Raw genomic sequence first — 17,307 nt, 5'->3', positions numbered from 1 at the left:
ACCATGTGGGTGCTGGGAATCGAACCCAGGTCCTCTGCAAGAGCAGCCAGTGCCCTAAACTGGCTAGCCATCTCTCTCACCCAAAATATTTTTAATGTAACATTTCATTAATTATTTGGGGCTACATGGATACAATGTATTTTTAATATATTCACCCTTTACTCCCCCTCCAACTTCCCCAACTCCTTGTCTAATGTTCTGTTTTTCAACCTCTGGAAGTTCAGTCAGGTACTTTACATTTTCTATAAGGCACAGGTGAAGGTACAATGGAGCTGTAGAAGAGCAACCGGAAAATGATACTTGGAACTTCGGGAGAGGGGGTCATAGGGGATGCAGCCACTCAGAGAAGATTGAAACTGCTACCTCCATCCTCCAGTGTGCTCTACCATCAGTCCACCACTGGAGGAATGTGGAGCCACTGTTCATGGTTGGGAACCACAGTTCCAGCTCACAGGAGGGAACCACAGCTCCAGATCACAGGAGGGGACCATAGAATCAGCTCACAGGAGGGGACCACAGCTCCAGCTCAGAGGAGGGGACCATCTCACAGTAGGGGATCACAGTTCCAGCTCACAACTGATTAAATATTTAAACACAGTCTGTGGAGAACATTTCACATATAAAGCATAATAGAATACAGCTATCTGTATTCTTTTAAAAAGACAACACCACATGGCATACATTTTGAAACTTAATTCCATAAAAAAATGTCTGTCATAGTTACTTTCTACTGCTGTGATAAAAACACTGACCAAAACCAACTTGGGGAGGAAAGAGTTTATTTTTTGCACATCTCCTAAGTTACAGTTCATCACTGAGGCAAGTCAGAGCAAGAACCTGGAGGCAGGAACTGAAGCACAGTCCACGGAGTATAACTGCTTACTGGCTTGCTCCTCTGACCTATTCCTAGCCTGCTTTCTTATACAACCAAGGACCACTTGCCGAGGGGTGGGCTCCCATGGTGTGCTGAGCTCTCCCATATCACTTAATAATCAAGAAATAACCCACAGACATGGCCACAGGTCAGCCCAATGAAGGAAATTCCCCAACTGATGTTCCCTCTTCCCAGATGTGTCCAGTTGACAACTAAAGCTATCCAACACAGCGTCCTATGATAAACAGGATCAGAAGCCCTTTTTTATATTGGGTGACGAGGCAGGGTCTTTGAGAAGGGGAGATCACTTAATGAGATTCGAGGCATGGGTACAAGCGTCTACAAAAGAGGGGGAGCATTTCAGACAGAGGGAGCAGAACATGCTATGGGTATACACATATAGAAGATGAGGAAGAGAGGCCATTTTAAAAATAAAAAGAGTTGGATACTTTCCTTCTAATTTAATATATTAAAAACATCTTTTCATGCTATTAAATTATTTGTGGTTCATGATTGTTTTGTTTGCTCTTATAAACAAGATTGCATTGAATACCTTGTTTTTAAAAATAGCTATTGGGGCTGGAGAGATGGCCCAGCAGTTTAGAGCACTGCCTGCTCTTACAGAGGACCCAGATTCGATTCTCAGCACCCACATGGTGGCTAACAACTGTCCATAACTCCAGTTCAATGGGATCTGACACCCTCTTCTGACCTCCACAGACAATGCACAACACGGGTACACCTACCTACATGCAGGTGATACACATAAAATAAAATAAAAATAATAAGTAAAATATAAAAAACAGCCATATTCACAGGGTGGTTAAAATAAAAAGACAATACCAAGTGGTAACGATGAGGATTGTAAAGAGCTGAAATGCAGGTGCTCTTTGGATTTCTCATTTGAAAATATGGTCTTTGTAGATGCAATCAAGTTATATAAGGTCATATTGGGTTAGAATGGGCCCTAAATGCAATAACTGGTGTCTTTATAAGGGGAGGAAGGCTTGGAGACACTGATCATTGGGGAAGAGGGTCATGTATCGCCCACCAGAGAGGTCAGTCATGCCACTGCAAGCCAAGGGTGCCTTGGATTGCTCATAACTAACTACCAAAAGCTGCAAGAAAGGCCTGGAACAGATTCCCACTTGGGGCCCTAGAAGGAAGTTATCCAGTCAACACCTTGATTTCTGACTTCCAGGCTACTCAGCTATGAGATAATCAAGTTTTGCTTTAAGCTACCCAGTTTGTGATCTTTGCTATGGCAGCCCCAGAGAACCAACTTAAACACCAAATTCCAAAAAAGATTACATACTGGCCCCCATGTGGCCTCCTGGCGGAAGGCAGAGAATGTTCCCAGGGGTGGTTCTAACTTAATTGGTTTGATGGCCTTCTTGTTTTCAGCTGTGTCATCTATCTGACTTTATGAGACAAATGACTCAGTCAGTTTCCCCTGAACAGAGCTCATGAACAGAATCTGGAGGCAGAGGACTGGGAAGGCAGGAGAAGAAGACAGATTTTCACATAGCACCCATCCCCATTCTTCTCTGCTATTAATGTTTTGTGAGGACATGACTCCCTTTTTACTAAACTTTCAATTCTCATTACATATATAACTCAGGGTTACTTTATAAAAATGAGGAAACACGAGAAAGAAAATGAGATACATAAAAACAACTCATCATCACATCCAGACAGCTGCCATTTGTATTTTGATCTGTTGCATCCTAGGGCTGAGACAATGATTTCTAGAAGCTTCTTTAGTATGGTTGCTACCTTTCCAACAGACATCAGATTTACTGACTATTTTAGATTTCTGGTACTAGGAGTTGAGTTCATGACACTCCTCCCTTTAAGTCTCGATTATCCAGACATCAGTGCAAAGATCTTCCTGTTTCATTCTTTCACAACACAGGTGCTCACTCCCTTTTTGCCCTCCGCCCCCATCATATCCATCCCAGTCTGTCTGGTTTATATCCTGAAATATTGTGTTGGATGCTGTGCTGGATAGCTTTAGTGTCAACTTGACACACCTGGGTTGAGGGAGCCTCAATCGGGAAATTGCCTCTATTGGACTGGCCTGTGGCCATGTCTGAAGGGCATCTTCTTGATGAGTGATGTGGGAGGGCCCAGCCCACTGTGGGTGGTGCCACCCCTGGGCAGGTGGGCCTGTGTTGCATAAGAAAGCAGGCTGAGCAGGGGCCAAGAGAGCAAGCCAGTAAGCAGCGTTCCTCCATGGCCTGTGCTCCAGCTCCTGCCTCCAGGTTCCTGCCCTGAATTCCTACCTTGGGCTCCCTGATGAACTGCGTGCGACCTGGGAGATGTAAGACAAACCCTTTCCTCCCCAAGTTGGTATTGGTCAGAGTATTTTGTCACAGCAATGAAGAACAAACTAAGACAGATGCTTCCTATTATTCTCCTGGATCCCTCTGTTTCATTTCACCCAGTTTCAGGGAGCTTATCTGTAGGGTGTATGTATATCAATAGGCAGGGTGGCCCTCTGTTTTGTGATTGGGTTTGACCGATGGGGCACCATCAGGAGATCCAGAGGTGCTAGAAAGAGAAGCAAAGGTACTGTCTCCTGTATTCCCTCAGTGGTGGTGAGTAAGCCCTCTGAGGGCCAGGGGACAACTGCAGTGCCATAGCCTCCTGAGGAAGCTCTTTCCAGAAGATTCTCCACTGATCTGTCCCTTTCATGTAGGGGTACAGTAAGGTCACATGACTATTGTAGCTTTAGGGTGTCTTCTCCTAATCAAGTGCTCTCCCTACTTCTACTCACAACTAGGTAATTAATCTTTTAGTTAATTCTCCAATTATGCAATTGTATGTTCATCTTTTCCTTTGTGAACTGTGGGATTACATATATGTATCCTTATAATACATTAAATGTGCCTTTTGTGTATGCATGTATTTAACAAATAGAATATTACTATCCCTCAGGTACTATTCTATTTCTCAATTTTATCCCAGCACCCTATTGTTATGTAGACTCCAGGTTGTTGCTTCCAGGCAGAGCATGTCCCTGCTCACCACACAGTGCTGCCTTCATACCACCAACCTACTGAGGAACAGACCCAACTTTCTGCTCTCACACATGATGGAAATCAGACTCACAGACTTTTTAACCCCAATTTTTAGTTATTTTCTAGGCCTAAATTCTGAACATAGGCTGGGGACAGTAATTTCATGAGCAAACCATGATGCATGCACAAACCTAAAGTCCGTGTTCCTCAAACAGAGTGATCTTAGCTTCATAAAGGCACTTTAAGTTGTTATAGATGAGTCTGAAAAGTCCACCCAAAGCTCTGCTTTGATCTGGTCCTCAGCCAGGGATGTTGGTTTGGGGACAGTGATAGACCCTTTAGATGGTGTGTCCTGCCCATGAGAAGTAGGTCACTAGAGATGAATGTTGCTGGTTGCAGCCTGCCCCGCCTCCAGTCCTGCTCTCCGCTCTTTTTTTTTTCCTAGATACATTTATTTCTATTTTATGTATATGAAGGTTTTGTCTGCATGTATGTAAGTGTACCATTAGCATGCAATGCCTATGGAGGCCAGAAGAACGCATTGAATCCTCTGGAACTGGAGTTACTGATGGCTGTTATCCACCATGTGGTACAGGGACCCAAACCTGCATCTTTTACAAGAGCAGCAGTGCTTTTAACTGCTGAGCCACCTCTTCATTCCCCTGTTCTCTGCCTCTTGATCTACCAAGGCGTCAGGCACCTCTGCCATGAGTCCACCTCCATCAATGCCACCATGCCCTACCTGCAGTGACGGACAAAACTTCTGAAGCTGTGAGCCAAAGTAAATCTTTCCACCCAGAAGTTGCTTCTGTTGGCTGTTTTGACATAGTAATGGGAAAAGCAACTTCTGTAAGTGTGTTTTTCCTGACTTTTTATTGTAATCATAGAGTGTACAATAACAAGGATTGCATAGGGTTCTGCTGACTGAGCACTATGGATGTGCTGCATTCTCTCCTAGGCCCAATTTGAGCTTTAGCTCTTACAACAGTATGTGGAACCAGCTTGGACCATTTTACAAGAGCTGATTATTAAATTTTCAAGAACTTTGCAAGCCAATTCTAAACAGCAGTTATTAAAAACGATATTACATAGGCTTGCAATTAAATAGATTACAATAAAAACAAATACAATAAAAGCTCATCAGTTCCTAATTACTTTACTGCCCTTAACTGTTATCTAGGCTCAGGTAATCTGTTGTATCTGTGGAGTGGAATACCAGATAACACCGCACATTTCTTGCCAATTCCACATTCAGTCATCCTCCATTGCTACCTTGAAATCAGCTGCAGTGTGGGTGTTTGGATCATGGAAATTAACAAACACTACAAATTGAGTTCTGTCCCAAGAGTTGGTTGTTAAACACTGAGCACTCAATCCTTACAGCATCCCTATAGATTGATGCTTTTTCACTTTGCAGATGAAAACCATGAGGTATAAAAGAGATAAATATTCCAAATCCCAAAGCTAATCCAAAAGCAAAAGGTAGAATCAAGACTGCAACTCAAGTTCATTAAACTCCTGAAATGATCCAGACCACAGCCACTAAGGTAGCTGATCCCTCAAGAGACCATTGGGATGAAAGCCTCGAGCCCCAGAGAGGCAGTTTGAAAGCAGTGGAACCTGGAGGTGAGGCCTTATGGGAGGTGGTGCTGGTTAGTTTTTGCCAACTTGACACAAACTAGAGACACTTGGATAGAGGGAGCCTCAACTGAGGAATTTCCTCCTTCAGAATGGCCTGTGGACATATCTGTGGGGCACTGTTTAATTGCTGGTTGATGCAAGAGGGCCCAGCTCACTGTGGGTGGTGCCATCCCTAGGCAGGTGGACCTAGACTGTGTATGAAAAGTAGCTGAGCCAGCCAGGAGGGTGCAAGTCAGTTAGCACCATTCCTCCATGGTCTATGCTGTAGTTCCTGTCTCCAGATTCCTGCCTTGGCTTTCCTCAGATATGGATTGTGAAATAAATGCTTCCCTCCCATGTTGCTTTTGGGTTATGGTGTTATCACAGCAACAGAAAGCTAACTAGAATAGAGGTTCTTAGGTCATTGGAAGAAGACGGTATGGTAGTTCTCATGTGAGTGGCTCTCATGAGAATAACCCTTTGGTTATTCCCATGTGACCCTCAGGAGGAAGCTGATATTAAAGGAGTAAGCCTGACTTAAGGCATGCCATTTGTTTCTGCTCTGATTCCAGATGTGTTCACTCACCATTCTGAGTTCTAGCCATGACATGCGGTCCTCCACCACTCTCACCAGATGCCACTCCACAGTGATGACAGATCTTGGGTTTTGAAACTCTAAAACCCTAAACTAAGTAAATCTTTTCTCTTCACAGTTATCTGCTTTAGGATAGTGATGAAGATCCACCCACCCAAAGGTAATGGAAGAATCAGGGACAGACAGTAATCAATCAGTAGGACTTTGTTCTCATCCTTCTGCAGACAAGGAAGCTGGGCACAGAGGGGTTGAAGCTATTTGTCCCAAATTATACAGTTAATAAGGAAAAAGATAGTGGGTTCAAGCCAAGACTTCTGGCCCTAGAGCCAACACACACACCTTCAGATCCTAAGGAAGTGGAATGCCAGGATGTAGACAGCCACTGTCCCATCTCTCTGTCTCCATCCCACCCCTTCCTCTCTCTTGTCATGTGATATTTTAGTTACCTCTCTCCACACACTTGCTTTGTTTCCCTCTTTCTACTTTGGTTTGCCCGTTCATATCTCACAGTTCCAAAGTGTACATGTCCTCAATTTAAGAACCTGCCCAGGTTGATAGAATGACTAGGTTCTAGGAAATGCCAACTTCCCAGGAGATAGGATCTGACCAGAAGAACTTGGGTTACTCAGAAACCCTGGTTCAATCAATAACTCCAGCAGGGCTGCTGGGCACATACCTGCAGGGTTGAGAAAGGACACTGGAGGTGTGTGGACCGCAACACCCTGAGTGTGCCTACAGCCTTTCCATTGGACACCCAACGGGTGGGACCCTGGGATGCAAGAAAAAGTAATAAATATATTAATCACTCTGCTGGGTCTTAGAATGAACTGCATATATATTGACTCCTTTAGCAAAGTAACACTGCAAAGTACGTATCGTCATCATCATCATCACCATCATCATCATCATCCTTTTACAGATCATAGAGCTGAAGCACAGAGAGTTTAAGAAAGTTGGCCATGATCAGGAGTCATCCCTCAGCATCCATAGGGGATGAATTCCAGTTCCTCACACAGATACTCAAATCCCTGGATTCCCAGATCCCGTATATGAAGTGGCATTCTGCTTGCCCATACACCATCTCTATATTACTTATCCTAATAGATGCAACTGCTGTGTCAGTCACTATACCATATTGTTTAGGGAGTAACAACAACAAAAAAGCCTGTATATGTTTAGCACAGACATATTCTTTTCCAAATATTTTTGAACCACTGTCAGTTGAATCTGAAGCTTCATAGAACACATGACAGAGCACAGACTGCATTTAGTAGGGGGCGTGGCCTGGAGTCCAGCATTGGCTGTCCATCTTCCCTATGGATACTCTCATCTGCTCTGCTCTCTGCCTGTGCTGACCACTCAGATGATGAGCTGTTATAAAGACCAAATCAGAGCTTTATAAACTCTGTCAAAAAGTGAATGTGGCGGGGGGCTGGAGAGATGGCTCAGTGGTTAAGAGCACTGGCTGCTCTTGCAGATGACTGGGTTCGATTCATAGCACCCACATGGTAGCTAACGACTGTCCATAACTCCAGTTCCAAGGGATCCAATACCCTCTTCTGGCCTCCAGGGGCATTGCATGACACAGGTACACTTACACACATTCAGGTACACTTACACTTACACTCATAAAATAAAAGTAACAGATAAAATATGTTTTTTGGTCTTTCTGAGACAGGGTCTTCTGGTAGTCCCAGCTGGCCTGGCTTTTGCTATGTAGACCAGGCTGGCCTCAAACTCACAGAGATCTGCCTGTCTCTGCCTCCTGAGTGCTGGGATTAAAGGCGTGTGCCACCAGGCAAAATATTTTTTTAAAAAATGAATGTGTCATCTGTGTTTCTGTGTCATCTTTTATGGAATCAAAGCAATGGCTGGCTATAAAAGCAGACAAGAGACACACTGTACATCAGCTTGTCTTCTCAGCTTTCTCCAACATTCCTCCCAGAAGAGTCACCCGTGGCCTCCGTATCACCAGGAGGACTCCAGTGAACCCTAACATGTCATTTAGAAGCAGCAATAATCTTTTCTTCTGCTGATCCTTGTTTGTCTTGTTTGAGATGGTTTCCACGTGTAGCCCAGACTAGCTTTGAACTTGGGATCATCCTGCTTCCATCTCCAGAAGGCTGGAATTAAAAGTTTATGCCATCACAGCTGGCAATAAGGTACTGGGATTTTTTAAACATCTCATTTATTTATTTATTTAATTTATTTATTTATTTATATTTTATGTGTATGAGTATATTGCCTGCATGTATGTGAGTGCACCTGTGTCATGCAATGCCGCGGAAGTCAGAAGAGGGCTTCAGATTCCCCTGGAACTGGAGTTAAGGACAGTTCGTAGCCACCATGTGTGTATTCTGGGAATCGAACCCAGTCCTCTGCAAGAGCAGTCTTAACTGCTGAGCAGGTTGTTTTTTATTTTTGTTGTCGTTCTCAGTACTGGGGATTGAACCCAGGACCTCATGCATGCTAGGCAAACGCTCTACCACTGAGCTATACCCCCAATCCTTTACTTACTTTTTCTTTTAATACAGGGCCTCACTAAGTTCTAGCAGGCTCTAGAACTCATTCTGTAGCCCGGACTGGCCTTGAACTTGCAATTCTTCTACCATCATGTCCCCAGCACCTGGAATTACAGGCCTGTGTTACCATGCTAGACATAGTAAGTTTTTATTACACCAATAGTTCCGGCTTGTTTTCTCTAGTGAGACCTTGGAGGGAGTAGGAAAGAGGCAGGTGAATAGACCACAGGAAACAGAACTCAGAGGAAGCTGGTTGGAGGCAGCAGAGACTGTGGAGTGAGGGACACTGCCAGCTGCCCTCTTCAGAACCTAACCATCAGAGTCACCAGGAATTGAAAGGTTTCCCATTTCACAGATGAGGAAATTGAGACCCAGACCTGCCCAAGGCTAGGTGATTCAGTCTCTCTTCTGGCTCACAAGTTCCCTCTGCTAACCCTTCAACAAGCCCCTCAAAGTGTTCCAAGGAGGATTCCTCAAGCTAAGGCAGATGCCATTCACCCCCAGGGCCGCAGGAAGGCACAGAGGGCCAGAGGCAGGGGCATGGTTTCTCAGTCTGGGTTTCCTTGGAGCTGTCATTTCCATCACCATTCCTGCTGGACTGAACCCTCTGCCACCATAGTAAGAACATTCGGTCTCCAGGTCATTCTTCCCTCTACCCGGTGGCCAGGGCCTCCCTCTTATTCTCAGCAAACTTCTGTCCTCTCCCTGCCAACGAGGGCAATCTCCCCTTCCTGGCACCAGCAACTATGTCCCTGCAGTTGCCCTCTGTGTTGGATATGTGTCCTTACACAACTTGAAAGCCTGAGAAGAAATCTGGGGGAACTCTGTCAGGTATGATTCGTGAGGCTTGTATTAAGTCTCCTACCCTCCTCTTCTGTGTCTGTCTCCCCTTCTCCATTCCCCTCACTCTAAGGATAAGTACAGTGAGGGTTGCCATATCTGCAGCCTCTAGCTCTTGACAGTGTCTTATGAGATCCCCAGCAGGAGGTGCTATGATCAACAGGGAGCTGCTGAGGAACCTGAGACTCAGACCCGCAATGGTTAATATCAATTTGAAAGAATGGAGACTCGCCTAGGATGAGCTTCTGGCCATGGTTGTGAAGGATTATCTGGACTGGGTTGATTAGGGTGGGAAGACCCACCCTGAAAGTGGGTGGCACTATTCTCTAGGCTGGGGTCCTGGACGGCATAAAGAAGAGTGCTCGTTTCCTCTGCCTCCTGACTGTGGATGTGACATGGCAGCTGCACCAAGCTCCCGCCACCAGGACATCCACCATAGTTTCCTCTGCCTCCTGACTGTGGATGTGACATGGCAGCTGCACCAAGCTCCCGCCACCAGGACATCCACCATAACAAACTGTACCCTTCAACTGTGAGCCAAAGTAAACCTTTTCTCCCTTAAGCTGCTTTTGTCAGGGTATTTTATCACAGCAACAGAAGTAACTAAAAAGGCCCATTCCGAGGGGATAAGAAAGGCAGTCTGAGGGCCTCCAAACCCCATGTTTCCCCACCAGCTCCACCTTCACCCACTCATTTTTGGTGGACTTTTTTTCTCCTGTTTCAACAAGAATGTTGAGACCTCTAGGTGGAAGCTATCTCCACTTCCTGTTGCTCACCTCTACGGGAGCCTGTATTCACATTACCCTCATTGCTTGCCTTTGGCCCCACCTCAGTGAACCAAACCTGTCCACTACCACACAAGGAGGTGCCAGGATTATACCCATTTCCAGACAAGGAAACAGATTCAAGGATTTCACAAAATAAATAACAGCACTAAACTCGCACTCAGAGCCTGGGACCTTAACTACCACACCATGCTGCATTATCCTTGATTTTCTCAATTCCTCTAGAACAGAGATCTTTTTTCAAAGTGTGTGTTCCACACCACTAGTGCCACAGCACCTGAGAACTTGCTAGAAATATAAGCTGTCAGCTCCAGCAATGGAGCTCTAAGAAGACGTTTGTAATAAGCCTTCCAGCTGGGTGAGTTGCAGGCTAAAGTTTGAGAAGTTTGCTTCCTTCCAGGAAAAAGATTTGTGGATAAAATTTTATTGAAACACAGCCATGCCCATTTATATATTGCCTAAATATATAATACCAGAGTTAGATTAGTGTGACAGAGACACTCTGATTCTCAAAGCCAAACTTTGTCATTTGGCAATTTAAGCAAAAAGTTGGAAACCACCAATCCACTCTTCAGATTTTATCTCACCCTGCAAATTCCATTCTGGTCTTTGGCTCCATGCCTCTGTTACCCTAATAAGGCCTTCCCCATCACCTCTAGCTTAGGCTGAGACAAACTCACCCTAACTGGTCTCCTGCCCCGGGTCCTGCCCTGTCTTCCATCCCCAGTACAGGTACAGGAATGCAGTGTTAATATGCCGCACCTCTGCTTAAAATTCTTGCTGCTGGGCAGCTGGAGAGACACCACGTACTGCTCTTGCAGAGGACCTAGGTTTGGTTCCAAACACCCACATCAGGTGGCTCACCTGATGAAAATATTAAGTTACATTTAAATAAAAGTTCAAGTCGGGTATGGTGATGCACACTTTTAATCCCGGGTAGAAGCAGGTGAATCTCTGTGAGATCAAGGCCAGGCTCCACAGAGTTCCAGGCGAGCTAGGGCTACAGGAAGACCTTGTTTCAAAAAGATAGAGCGATAGATAGATCAATGGATGGATGGATGGATGGGTGGATGGATGGATGATAGATAAATAGATAGTTCAGAACAAAAAAATATTTTAAAAAACCAAACAAAAATTCCAGTGGTTAAGAGGATTAAGAACATGTACTGCTCTTACACAGGACCCTAGTTGTTTCCCATGCCCTTGTCAGGCAGCTTCCAATTGGCTGTAACTCCAGGTCTAGGGAATCAGATCCTTGTGGCCTCCTCAGGCACTGCACTCACATGCACATACCCCCACACAAACACATGTACACACATATAATTTAAATAAAACTTAAATAAATCTTTCTGTTGGTCTGAGAAGGAGGCTGAACTAGGAGTATTGTGAGTTCCTGGCCAGCATGAGTTACATAGTATGAGTCCACCTCACAAAACAACAAAACAAACAAAATCCCCATTGCCTTCTAAGTCAAATCCAGGCATTTTGGGCAGGACACACTAAGTTCTCCTTAGGCTGTACTTGGGCTTTGGAATGCCAAAACACTGCGGTCAATTCTCTGCTCACCTCGTGGCCTCATTTCCCTCATCCCCTGCCACCCTCTCTACCGTGGCAAAAACCCTGTTCATCCTGCAAGACTCAGGCCAGCTGTCAGGAGGGAGCCTCCTCAGAACTCACCCTCTCCCTGAGTCCAGATTTCCTCCTGCCTTGCTTCATCTTCACCATTTGTGAGCATCCTGCCCCCACACTGTTTGGCTAGCAGCCTCCAGATGTACAACAAACTGGCACTACATCCTCACTGAATTGATCAGCTCCCTATTGATCACCTCCACGTTCTTGCGGACCACCTTAGCTCTAACCCAGCTCCACCTCTGAATTTCCAAATGCAGCAGTTAGCGCTCCTGCCTCCTCCCTCTCAGGGCAAGGATCATGGTTACACTCAGCATGCTCCAAGGCAAGGCCACAGGGTCCTGGGCAGAGTGGGTGCCCACTAGATACTGCTGGCGGATCCTGGGATAATTTTGTCCCTCTCAAAATTATATGTATATTTTTATTGTCATGTATGTGTCTGTGTGTGTGTGCATGCCACATCTGAGTAGGCTGGAAGCTAGAGTCTGAAGCTCGAGTTACAGGTGGTTGTGAGACACCTGACGTGGGTGCCAGGAGCTGAACTCAGGTCCTCTGAAAGAACACCAAGCATTCTTAATTGCTGACACATCTCTCCAGCCCCCAAATTATATGTATTTTTAAATAGGGTTATTTTAAAAACGAATCAATTTGTGTGTGTGTGTGTGTGTGTGTGTATGTGTACTGTGTGTGAGGGAGTCCACACATGCCACAGTGAGTGTGTGGAGGTCAGAGGACAACTTTGGGGAATCAGTTCTCTCCTTCTGCCGTGTGAGTCCTAGGGATCCAATTCGGGCTTGGTAGTGAGTGCCTTTACCCAGTGAGTCATCTCACCAGCCTGTGGGTTTTATTTTTAATCACTAATTCTTTTGATTAAAATATTTCCTTGTAATAAATTCCTTGTAAAAAATAAGCAAATAACTAAAACACAAAACCAGAAAAATCTTGAGAAAGTAAAAATCACTTGTAATTCCTCAACCCATATAAACGCATATTCTTCTGTTTCTTTCTAGGTACACAATCTTCAGAGAGGACAGATGCAACGTGCGTACGTGTGTGCGTGCATGTGTGTATGTGGGGGGGGGGTCCATTTCTTACTCCCAAACAGACCAGCCACATAATCCACATAATTCACTGCTCCTCTCTAGAGAAGTTGAGCACAGGACCAGAAGGAAGCCAGGAGTGTTACACTCATTGATATCCCTTCACATGGAAACATAAAGCAATGGGAAAAGAGGTTCCACATCCAAAGTATTGTGCTAGGAGTTTTAACTATGACCCAACCTGTAAGAGTATTAGTCTGACCTGGAAGGAATCACTCAATGCCATCCAGCCAGCTGGTGGTGGAGCCAGGATTGAAACGCAGGTGCCTCTGAATCTATATCCCTTGTTCTCTCTACCATGGTAACCTGCCCTTCCACCTACCTTTGTGAATCCATCCATCTACGAACAGTGCCTGTCCTGTCCAAACTCCCCTACTAACAAAAACATGCAGCCAGCTAGTTCAGGAGATAAAGGCCACAGGCATAGAAAAAAATAACACACAGAGAAGCTGAAGAGATCACTCAGGGCTTAAGAGCACTGGCTGCTCTTCCAGAGGACTAGGGGTCAGTTTCCAGCACCCACATAGCAGCTAACAACCATCCAGTTCCAGGGTGATCTGACCCCCCTCTTCTGGCTTCCAAGGGTATTGCACACATGTGGTGCACTTACATACATGCAGGCAAACACTCATACACATAAAATAACAAATAAATTAAAAATAACACACTGTTAAAGAAATAGGGAGAAGACAGCTCTGGTTGGAGTGATTAAGCAGGTACAAGCTCTCTTAAAGCTGGGGTCTGAAGCACACATAGGATTCCAGTAGACAGTTTGCTTGATCTCCTCACTGTCATTCATCAGGTCAGTAGAAGCAGACATCCTGTGCTCTTTTCTCACATTGTTAATTTCTAAGGAGTGATTTTAGCTTTGATTCTACCATTCATTATCTGTGGTGGATTACTTATCCTTTATGAGGTTCAGTTTATTCATCTTTGAAATGTGACTGTGATCAATACCACATTAGGTGGCAGAGATGAAAGCACCTGGTCACGCTTCGTTCCACCCACCCCCACCCCCAATTTTAAATCATTTTTCATTACTCCTTTTAGAAAAACTTATACATGTTCATTGCTGGAAGCCTCACCGACTTTATGCTGCACGTCACAGATATTGACAGCTGTTGGATACCCATCTGGGCCTCTTGCTGAACATCTTATTTCCAGTCCTTACACAAACATTATCTTAACTCTCAGAAGAGCAGAGGCAAGATGTGGTCAGTCTCTTCCATGGATGATTGCTGCTCTGCACAACTAAGAAGTATGTTTCAGGCCCATGAGACAACTCAGTGTGTAAACATGCCTACCATCAATCCTGATGACCTGAGTTCAATCCCAGGACCCACACAATAGAAGTAAAGAACCAACCCTAACAAGTTGTCCTCTGACCTTCTCACACATACTATGGCATATGTGTACACACACACACATTTTATACACACACATATTTTATATACATACACACATATATAAATGCAAAAAAAATTTTTTCTAAAAAAAGCATTTTCCTACTTGGAAAAAGAGGGCTGGTAACAATGTAGAGTTGGATCCCCAGAAGGGATAGTTCTAGGTTCCCTCAGCTGCCCACCCAGGGCCAATTAGTTTCCAGTTTCTGGGTCAGGGGATGGGACATCTGCCTCCAGAACTAGAGAGTGGCATGTGTGGAGACTGTGTCTTGGGAGGGGATGAGTAACCCAGGAGATATTGAACTGGCTTGAAGCTACAAAGGCTCCAAAAGGCTCTTTGATTTTCCAGGATGTTTCTAGAATTAATTTGACCTTCCTAGATGATTGCATCTCGCACACTAGAATAGCTCCTCTCTTGTGCTGGAAGCTTTAGTGTCAACTTTACACACCTGGGTTGAAGGCGCCTCAATTGGGGAATTTCCTCCATTGAACTGGCCTGTGGCCATGTCTGTGAGGCATCTTCTTGATTGTTGTGCCATGTGGAAGGGCCCAGACAACTGTGGGTGGTGCCATCCCTGGGCAGGTGGGCCTGTGCTGCATAGGAAAGCAGGCTGAGCAGGGGCCGGGGGAGCAAGCCAGTAAACAGCATTCCTCCATGGCCTGTGCTCCAGCTCCTGCCTCTGGGTTCCTGCCCTGAGTTCCTACTTTGGGCTCCCGAATGAACTGTGACCTGGGATATATAAGCCAAATAAACGCTTTCTTCCCCAAGTTGGTATTGGGCAGAATGTTTTGTCACAGCAATGGAGAAACAAATTAGGACATCTCACTTCCTCCTCTCCTACCTCTAAACCTATGCTCACTTTGCTAGCAGAGACTGTTTGCTTCATTTTTCTACCTTCTGATTATCACTTGCCCTGCCCCCTTTCTGATTTCTTTTCTCTCTCTCTCCCTCTCTCTCTCCCTCTCTCTCTCTCCCCCCTCTTCTCCCTCACCCCTGCATAGACATACAGAGACAAAGAGACAGAGACAGAGATAGAGAGAACTAGTATTTTTCTTGACACATAAAAGGTGTTCAATCAGCGTGTGAGGAATGAATGGACCATAGGAAGCTTAGCTGATCTGCTGTCACTCTGAGCTCAAGGAGGCTGGTGCCTGCAGAAGAAAGATTTGAATCAGGAGGTCTTAAATCCTAGGACAGCTCTGTCAATATGTAATGGTAACAGAAATAATAAACCATAATAGCTGACATTTATTAATCAGTCTACGTTTCAGGAAGACGTAAAGGTCTTTCCAGCTGTGTGTTACCTTATACCTGAGACTCTTAATCTCAGGGTCATGGGTTCGAGCCCCACGTTGGGTGCCAGTTGCCCCGGCCTGCAGGGCGGGAGATGGAGACTCGAACTCCCAGGGACCTGGAATGATGGGACAAGAGACACGAAGACTGACAGCAAGACAAAGAACTCTGATCAAGCTGAGCTGCCAAAGTTTATTTTTCCACGGGGATTCTTATACGGGCTGAAGCAGGAAATTAGCTGGGGAAGGGGAAGAGAAGGTGTTGTCTCAACAGGTTAATGAATGTCCCTTAGGATGAGGGGACCTGGCACCGTGAGTCTGGTTGCAGGCTAAGGAAATTGGTGGTTGCTCAGGCTTATCTTGAATCATCGGAAAGGTTGCTTATCTTAGGGGGCAGGGAGGACTGATCAGCAAGTTCTCTGGAGGCTGCTTGCCCTGGGGGGCAGGGAGGGCTGCCAGGCAGTGTGGTCTCCCACATATATCTCACAAGCACCCTTAAGATAGTTGCCATTTCCCATTTTACATGTGGACAGTCTGATGCTTACAGAGCTTGATTCTCCTGCCACAACGAATTGTTGATAAAAGCTGAGATTGGAACCCATTCAACGCCAATGGTCCCTAAGCCTTTCAACAATGTGCTCCCTATCATGTACCTATTTGTCCATTGGGTGACTTTGGTCAAGCCACTTCCCTCTCTGGGCTTTACTGTCCTCATCTGTGGTATACAGGCATGAGGTTCTTATTAGAATTCATCTCACAAAATTAGCATCGGAATGGCAACCCCTCCTATTCCCACAGCATCTTCAGTTCGCAGAGCTCTTATCACCTCAGCCAACAGATTGTCTTGGAAGCAAGATTTTCCTCAATGACCAGACCAGCTCCCCTGAGTCACTGCACCAGGAGAGTATGGCAGGAATGGGCAGTTTCCAAAGCAGGCCAACCTGCCTCAGCCTGAGATCTGACCCTCAACTGGGATTGCCTTCTCAAAGATATTTAAGGCTTCCAATGTGGAACACTTAGACAATGAAGCCACTTTCTTCCACAGTCCTGGCAAGGAGGGACTGGGGACTAGGTTTCCAAGAAACATTTGGACAGAGAGCATGCAAACAGTTCAAGAGCCCAGACTTGAGGCTGGGGAGATGGCCCAACAGTGTGTACTGCTCTTCCAGAGGACCCAAGTTTGGTTCCCAGAACCCATACCAGGCAGCTCACAACTGCCTGTAACTCCAGTTCCAGGGGATTCTATACCTCTGGCCTTCAAGGACACCTGTACTCACATGCACATACCCACACACAGACATATACATAATTAAAAATAATGTCTTTAAAAAGAAACAATCCAAGCCCGGTGGTGCATGCCTTTAATCGCAGCACCTGGGAGGCAGAGGCAGGCGGATCTTTGTGAGTTCAAGGCCAGCCGGGTCTACATAGTGAGTTCCAGGACAGCTGGGGCTACAGGGAGACCCTGTCTCAAAAACACTGAAAAAACAAAGAAAAAAAAGAAAAAGAAAAAGAAACAATCCAGTCTGACCAGGGTATCATTTGTTCTCTTGAACCCCAGTCAGACTGGCTAACATCAAGAGAACAAATGGTACCAAATGTTGGAGAGGATGTGGGGAAAGG

The 17,307-nt window shown here is 45.4% G+C and overlaps 1 non-coding gene and 1 pseudogene across 1 annotated transcript; one reads left to right on the top strand and one right to left on the bottom strand.

Annotated features, from left to right (window-relative positions):
• The first annotated feature begins 5,420 nt into the window (after nucleotides 1–5,420).
• Nucleotides 5,421–17,307, top strand: part of LOC108491417 — a 19,469-nt pseudogene continuing 7,582 nt past the window's right edge.
• On the bottom strand, nucleotides 8,544–8,615 carry Trnaa-agc. Its single transcript has one exon. It is a non-coding gene; the product is annotated as a tRNA-Ala (tRNA).

This window comes from Nannospalax galili, unplaced genomic scaffold (assembly GCF_000622305.1).
Source record: "Nannospalax galili isolate Female #2095 unplaced genomic scaffold, S.galili_v1.0 scaffold380, whole genome shotgun sequence".
NCBI classification, from domain to species: domain Eukaryota; kingdom Metazoa; phylum Chordata; class Mammalia; order Rodentia; family Spalacidae; genus Nannospalax; species Nannospalax galili.
Note: the sequence above shows the minus strand (reverse complement) of the source record. Positions and strands in the feature narration are given on the sequence as shown.